This window comes from Heterodontus francisci, unplaced genomic scaffold, assembly GCF_036365525.1.
Source record: "Heterodontus francisci isolate sHetFra1 unplaced genomic scaffold, sHetFra1.hap1 HAP1_SCAFFOLD_156, whole genome shotgun sequence".
NCBI classification, from domain to species: Eukaryota; Metazoa; Chordata; class Chondrichthyes; order Heterodontiformes; family Heterodontidae; genus Heterodontus; species Heterodontus francisci.
Genome location: NW_027142350.1, coordinates 3798555 through 3805519, shown reverse-complemented (window position 1 = coordinate 3805519; position 6965 = coordinate 3798555).

Genomic DNA, 6965 nt, shown 5'->3' with positions numbered 1-6965 from the left:
AGATGAGGAGGATTTTTTCTTCTCTCTCAGCGGTTGGTTAGACTCTGGGATGCTCTTCCCCACAGAGCAGTGGAGGTTGAGTCATTGAATATATTGAAGGCTGAGTTAGATAGACTTATGAGCAACAAGGGTGTCAAAGGTTATGGGGGTATGGGGGAAGTGTGGCGGCGCGGTGTAGGCAGGAAAGTGGAGTTAAGGCCGCGATCAGATCAGTCATAATCTTATGGAATGGCAGAGCAAACCCAAGGGGCTGAATGGCCTACTCCTATGCCTATTTCTTATGATCTTGTGTATAAAATGGAGGATGTTCTCGCCAGATGCGTAAAATGAAGGGCGGGCCCACATGCAGCTAGCAGCGCAAAGAGCATAGGCATAAATGGGTCAGTTGCTGGTTGGCAAGATGTAACGAATGCTGTTTCAAAGGGATCAGTGCTGGGACCTCAATTTTTTACAGTTTATACAAATGACTTTGATGAAGGGACAGAAGATATGGTCGCTAAATGTATGGATGACACAAAAATAGGTAGCAAAATAATTTGTGAACAGGTCATAAGGCGGCTACAAAGGGATATGGGTGGGGTCAGTGAGTGTACCAAGCTCAGGAAAATAGTGCATTATGTGGGAAATGTGGAATTGTCCACTTTAGCAGGAAGAATAAAACAATAAGCATATGATCTAAATGGTGAGAGATTGCAGAGCTCTGGGATGCAGAGGGATCTGGGTGTCCCAGTGCATGAATAACAAAAGGTTAGTACGCATGCACAACACATAATTCGGAAAGCAAATAGAATGTTATCATTTATTGTGAGGGGAATTGAATGCAAAAGTAGGGAGGTTATGCTTCAGTTAAACAGTGCATTGATGAGACCACATCCTGCACAGCATTGGTCACCTTATTTAAGGAAATTTGTAAATGCTTTGGAAACATTTCAGAGAAGGATTGCTAAAATAAAACCTGGACTGGCTGAGTTGTCTGATGAGGAAAGACTGGACAGGCTAAGCTGGTATCTGCTCGAATTTTTAAGAGTACGACGTGACTTGATTGAAACATAAGATCCTGAGGGGTCTTGACAGGGTGATATTACATGAGAACCTAGAACTAGCGGTCACTCTTAAATAAAAACATGGTGGTCGCCCATTTAAGGCAGAGATGAGGAGAATATATTTTTCGCTCAGAGCGTTGTAAGTCTTTGGAACTCTGTTCCTTCAAAATGTTGTGGAAGCAGAGTCTGTGAATATTTTTAAGGCAGTGGTGGATACCTTTTTGATAAGCAAGGGAATGGAAGATTATTGGGGTGGAACATAGAACATAGAACATTACAGCACAGTACAGGCCCTTCATCCCTCGATGTTGCGCCGACCTGTGAAACCATCTGACCTACACTATTCCATTTTCCTCCATATGTCGATCCAATGACCACTTAAATGCATTTAAAGTGGCGAGTCTACTACTGTTGCAGGCAGGGCATTCCACGCCCCTACTACTCTCTGTGTAAGGAAACTACCTCTGACATCTGTCCTGTATCTATCACCCCTCAACTTAAAGCTATGTCCCCTCGTGTTTGCCATCACCATCCGAGGAAAAAGGCTCTCACTATCCACCCTGTCCAACCCTCTGATTATCTGATATGTCTCTATTAAGTCACCTCTTCTCCTTCTTCTCTCTAACGAAAACAACCTCAAGTACCTCAGCCTTTCCTCGTAAGACCTTCCCTCCATACCAGGCAACATCCTAGTAAATCTCCTCTGCACCTTTTCCAAAGCTTCCACATCCTTCCTATAATGCGGTGACCAGAACTGCACGCAATACTCCAGGTGCGGCCGCACCAGAGTTCTGTACAGCTGCAGCATGACCTCGTGGCTCCTAAACTCGATCCACATACTAATAAAAGCTAACACACCATATGCCTTCTTAACAGCTCTATTAACCTGGGTGGAAACTTTCAGGGATTTATGTATCTGGACACCAAGATCTCTCTGCTCATCTACACGACCAAGAATCTTCCCATTAGCCTAGTATTCTGCAATCCTGTTACTCCTTCCGAAGTGAATCACCTCACACTTTTCCGCATTCAACTCCATTTGCCATCTCTCAGCCCAGCTCCGCAGCCTATCTATGTCCCTCTGCAACCTACAACATCCTTCGGCAGTATCCACAACTCCACCGACCTTCGTGTCATCCGCAAATTTACTAACCCACCCTTCTACACCCTCTTCCAGGTCATTTATAAAAATGACAAACAGCAGTGGCCCGAAAACAGATCCTTGCGGTACACCACTAGAAACTATACTCCAGGATGGACATTTACCATCAACCACCACCCTCTGTCTTCTTTCAGCTCGCCAATTTCTGATCCAAAGCACTAATTCACCTTCAATCCCATACTTCTGTATTTTCTGCAATAGCCTACCGTGGGGAACTTTATCAAACGCCTTACTGAAATCCATATAGACCACAACCACGGCTTTACCCTCACCCACCTGTTTGGTCACCTTCTCAAAAAACTCAATAAGGTTTGTGAGGCACGACCTACCCTTCACAAAACCGTGCTGAGTATCTCTAATGAACTTATTCTTTTCAAGATGATTATAAATCCTAAATCTTATAACCTTTTCCAACATTTTACCCACAACCGAAGTAATCTCACAGGTCTATAATTATCAGGGCTGTCTCTACTCCCCTTCTTGAACAAGGGGACAACATTTGCTATCCTCCATTCTTCCGGCACTATTCCTGTCGACAATGACGACATAAAAATCAAGGACAAAGGCTCTGCAATCTCTTCGCTGGCTTCCCAGAGAATCCTAGGATAAATCTCATCTGGCCCAGGGGACTTATCTATTTTCTACCTCCTCCTTGTGAACCTCAATCCCATATAGCCTAGTAGTCTGTATCTCAGTATTCTCCTCGACAACATTTTCTTTCTCCACTGTAAATACTGACGAAAAATATTCATTTAACACTTCCTCCGATTCCACACACAACTTCCCACTACTATCCTTGATTGGCCCGAACCAATCTCTCGTCATTCTTTTATTCCTGATATACCTGTAGAAAGCCTTAGGGTTTCCCTTGATCCTATCCGCCAATGACTTCTCGTGTCCTCTCCTTGCTCTTCTTATCTCTCCCTTTAGATCCTTCCTGGCTAGCTTGTAACTCTCAAGCGCCCTAACTGAGCCTTCACGTCTCATCCTAACATAAGCCTTCTTCTTCCTCTTGACAAGCTCTTCAACTTCTTTAGTAAACCACGGCTTCCTCGCTCGACAACTTCCTCCCTGCCTGACAGGTACATACTTATCAAGGACACGCAGTTGCTGCTCCTTGAATAAGCTCCACATTTCGATTGTGCCCATCCCCTGCAGTTTCCTTCCCCATCCTACGCATCCTAAATCTTGCCTAATCACATCATAATTTCCTTTCCCCCAGCTATAATTCTTGCCCTGCTGTATATGCCTATCCCTGCCCATCGCCAAGGTAAACTTAACCGAATTGTGATCACTATCACCAAAGTGCTCACCAACTTCTAAATCTAAAACCTAGCCGGGTTCATTACCCAGTTCCAAATCCAATGTGGCATCGCCCCTGGTTGGCCTGTCTACATACTGAGTCAGAAAACCCTCCTGCACACACTGGACCAAAACTGACCCATCTAGAGTACTCAGTAGGTGGGAATGTGCAGTTTAGGTTGCAACCAGATCAGCCATGGTCTTTTTGAATAACACAGCAGGCTTGGGAGGCCGCCTGGACTACTCGTGCTTCTATTTCGTATGTTCATATGTTTGCATGTACTGGAAAGCCAAACGGTTAGGAGGGAGGGAGGGCTGAACTATCAGAACTTAGTTTTGCACTTGCTGCTGTTCAATATTCAGTGTATTACACCTAATCTGTACTTATGCTTTGTTTTTCAACACACCATTAACCCATTGTTTGCCTTTGCTCCGTGACCTTTTGGTCAGCTATGTGTCCTGGTCCAATCTAGACCTCCTTTGTTATCTCTTGCCCCACTCCCACCTCACTTGCTCCTCACCTGCTACTCGCCTCACTATCCCAGGCCCCAAACACTCCTTTCAGGTGAAGCAGCGATTTACTTGTACGTCTTTCAATGTAGTGTACTGTATTCGCTGCTCACAGTGTCGTCTCCTCTACATTGGGGAGCCCAAGCGCAGACTGGGTGACCGCTTTGCGGAACATGTCTGCGCACTCCACAAGCAGGACCCTGAGCTTCCGGTTGCTTGCCATTTCAACACTCCCCCCTGCTCTCATGCTCACATCTCTGTCCTGGGATTGCTGCAGTATTCCAGTGAACATCAACGCAAGCTCGAGGAACATCATCTCATCTACCGATTAGGCACACTACAGCCTGCCGGACTGAACATTGAGTTCAATAATTTCAGAGCATGACAGCCTCCCATTTTACTTTCATGTTTAGTTACTTTTTCTTCCCTTTTTTAACATTCTTTTTTTACATTTTTTACAATCTTTTTTTTGCATTTCTTTCATTTCATCTTAGTTTGTTCAGTTTGTTTACCCACTGTTTTTTTTTTCAGGTTTGCACTTGCTGCTGTTCAATATTCAGTGTATTAACACCTAATCTGTACTAATGCTTTCTCTTTCAACAGACCATTAACATATTGTTTGCCTTTGCTCCGTGACCTTTTGGTCAGGTATGTGGCCTGGTCCAATCTCGCCCTCCTTTATTATCTCTTGCCCCACCCCCACCTCACTTGCTTATTACCTGTGACTTTTCTAATATTTGTCAGTTCCGAAGGAGGGTCACTGACCCGAAACGTTAACTCTGCTTCTCTTTTCACAGATGCTGCCAGACCTGCTGAGTGTTTCCAGCATTTCATGTTTTTATTTCGAACTTAAGAACTGGAAGATCTCTGAGCTTTCAGAGGGGCCGTACTGAGGTACCACTACATTTTCTGAGGGGCAAAACTGAGATAGCACCGCTTTATTGTAGCTTCAGTACTGAAGGAACGCAGCATCATTGAAGGAGCACTAATGAGGGAGCGTTGTACTGTCCAGGTGAAATATCAGTTGAACACGGCACTGCCGAATGTCTAGGGCTGCGGAGGCACTGCACCATCGGAACAGATGACTGAGCGAGTTTGCACTATAAGAGTGGCAGATTTGAGGGAGAGCGGCATTTTTCAGAGTGTCAGTGCTAATGGAGCACCGTACAGTCCGAGGGCCAGCACTGAGGGACCGCTGGACTGTCGAAGAGGCAGTGCTGAGTGAGAGCTGCACAGTCAGCCTGTCAGTGCTGAGGGAGCGCTACATTTCAGAGTGTTGGTACTGGGGGAGTACTGTACTGTTGCAGGTCAGTAATGAGGGAGCGCTGCACTGTTGAAGTGTCGGTAATGAGGGAGCGCTGTACTGTCAGAACGTAAGTACTTAGTGGTCACTGCACGGTTGGATGGGTAGTATTATAGGAGTCTTGCATTGCCGGAGATTTACGACTGAGTGAGTGCTGCACTTTCAGAGGTACAGTTAGAGGGAGCGCTGCAATCTTGGAGGGTAAACGCACAGTTAGAGACGTCAGTACTGATGGAATGTCCCTCTGTCAGCGGCACAGCACGAAGGTCCCACTGTCAGAGGGTTCGGACTAAGGGCGAGCCAGACTGTCACAGGTGCCGTACTAAGGTTGGGCTGCACTACTGTAGGTTCAGTACTGAGGGAACATAACTGGTGGAGTGTTGTACTGCCAGAGGGACAGTTCTGAGGGAGACCTGCATGCAGAGATTCAGTACTGAGGATGTGCTTAACTGTCAATTGGCCAGTACTGAGACTGCTTTGAACTGTTGGAAGGTAGATACTGAGGTGGAGCTGCATTGTTGGAACGTCAGTATTGAGCGAGCAATTCATTGTCGAAGGTCCATTAATTAAGGCATGCTGTTTGGTTGGAGGGGCAGTACTGAGGGAGGGCTTCATTGTCAAATTGTGAGTGCTGATGCAGAACTACACTATCGAAGAGACAGTGCTGAGTGAGCGCTCCATGGTTGAAAGGGCAGAACTAAGCGAGCATTACACTGTCAGTGGGCCAGTACTGAGGATACGCAGCACAGTTAAATGGGCCGTACTGCAGGAGTTCTGGACTGTCAGAGGGGCAGTACTGAGTGAATGCTGCACTATAGGAAGGCCAGTACCGATGGAGTGCCGCTTTGTCAGGAAGACAGTACTGAGGCACCCCTGCACTATCAGAGAGTCAATACTGAGCCAGTGCCACAATGTCAGATGGGCTGTCCTGATGGAACACTGCAATGTCAGATGGGCCATACTGAGTAAACCCGGCAGTGTTCTCGGTTCAGAACTGAGGAACTGATGCACTGTCTGAGATTCAGTCCTGCCATAGTTTCAGTTGTGAGGGAGGCTGCATTGGCGAAGGATCAGTAAGATTATTAGGTTGCTGAAAGCTGTTAACCAGCATGCTAATTGTTAAAATTAGCTATTGTAAACTTACAAATGACTTAATGTTATAACCTACGTTTAGCTTTATTAAATCCTTCTTTGCAGTATGAAAACGTGAACATTTTAAGAAATAAGGCAAGTATAGGCAAAATGTCAAGGCAGAGAGATTCTGACTTATGTCAAGTTATAATATGCTTACTTGAAGTGAAAATGTCAGATCTAAAGATCAGATAGTGAGAGCTTCTACTTAGAATTGTCTTGTAGTGAGATAAGGCAACCTCAGAAAAGCATTGTGATAAGGGAGTTAACACACAGACTCTTTCTATGTGCTGCTGGCGGAAAAGATAATGTTAGCAACCCTCACAGAACGATCCTTGGTTGGCTGAGAAACGCATCCATTGATTCAAGACTGATCACTAATTGGTATGAGGGGAGGCTTAACTGTGAAGTTCCGAAGAAGGGTCACTGACCCCAAACGTTAACTCTGCTTCTCTTTCCACAGATGCTGCCAGACCTGCTGAGTGGTTCCAGCATTTCTTGTTTTTATTTCAGA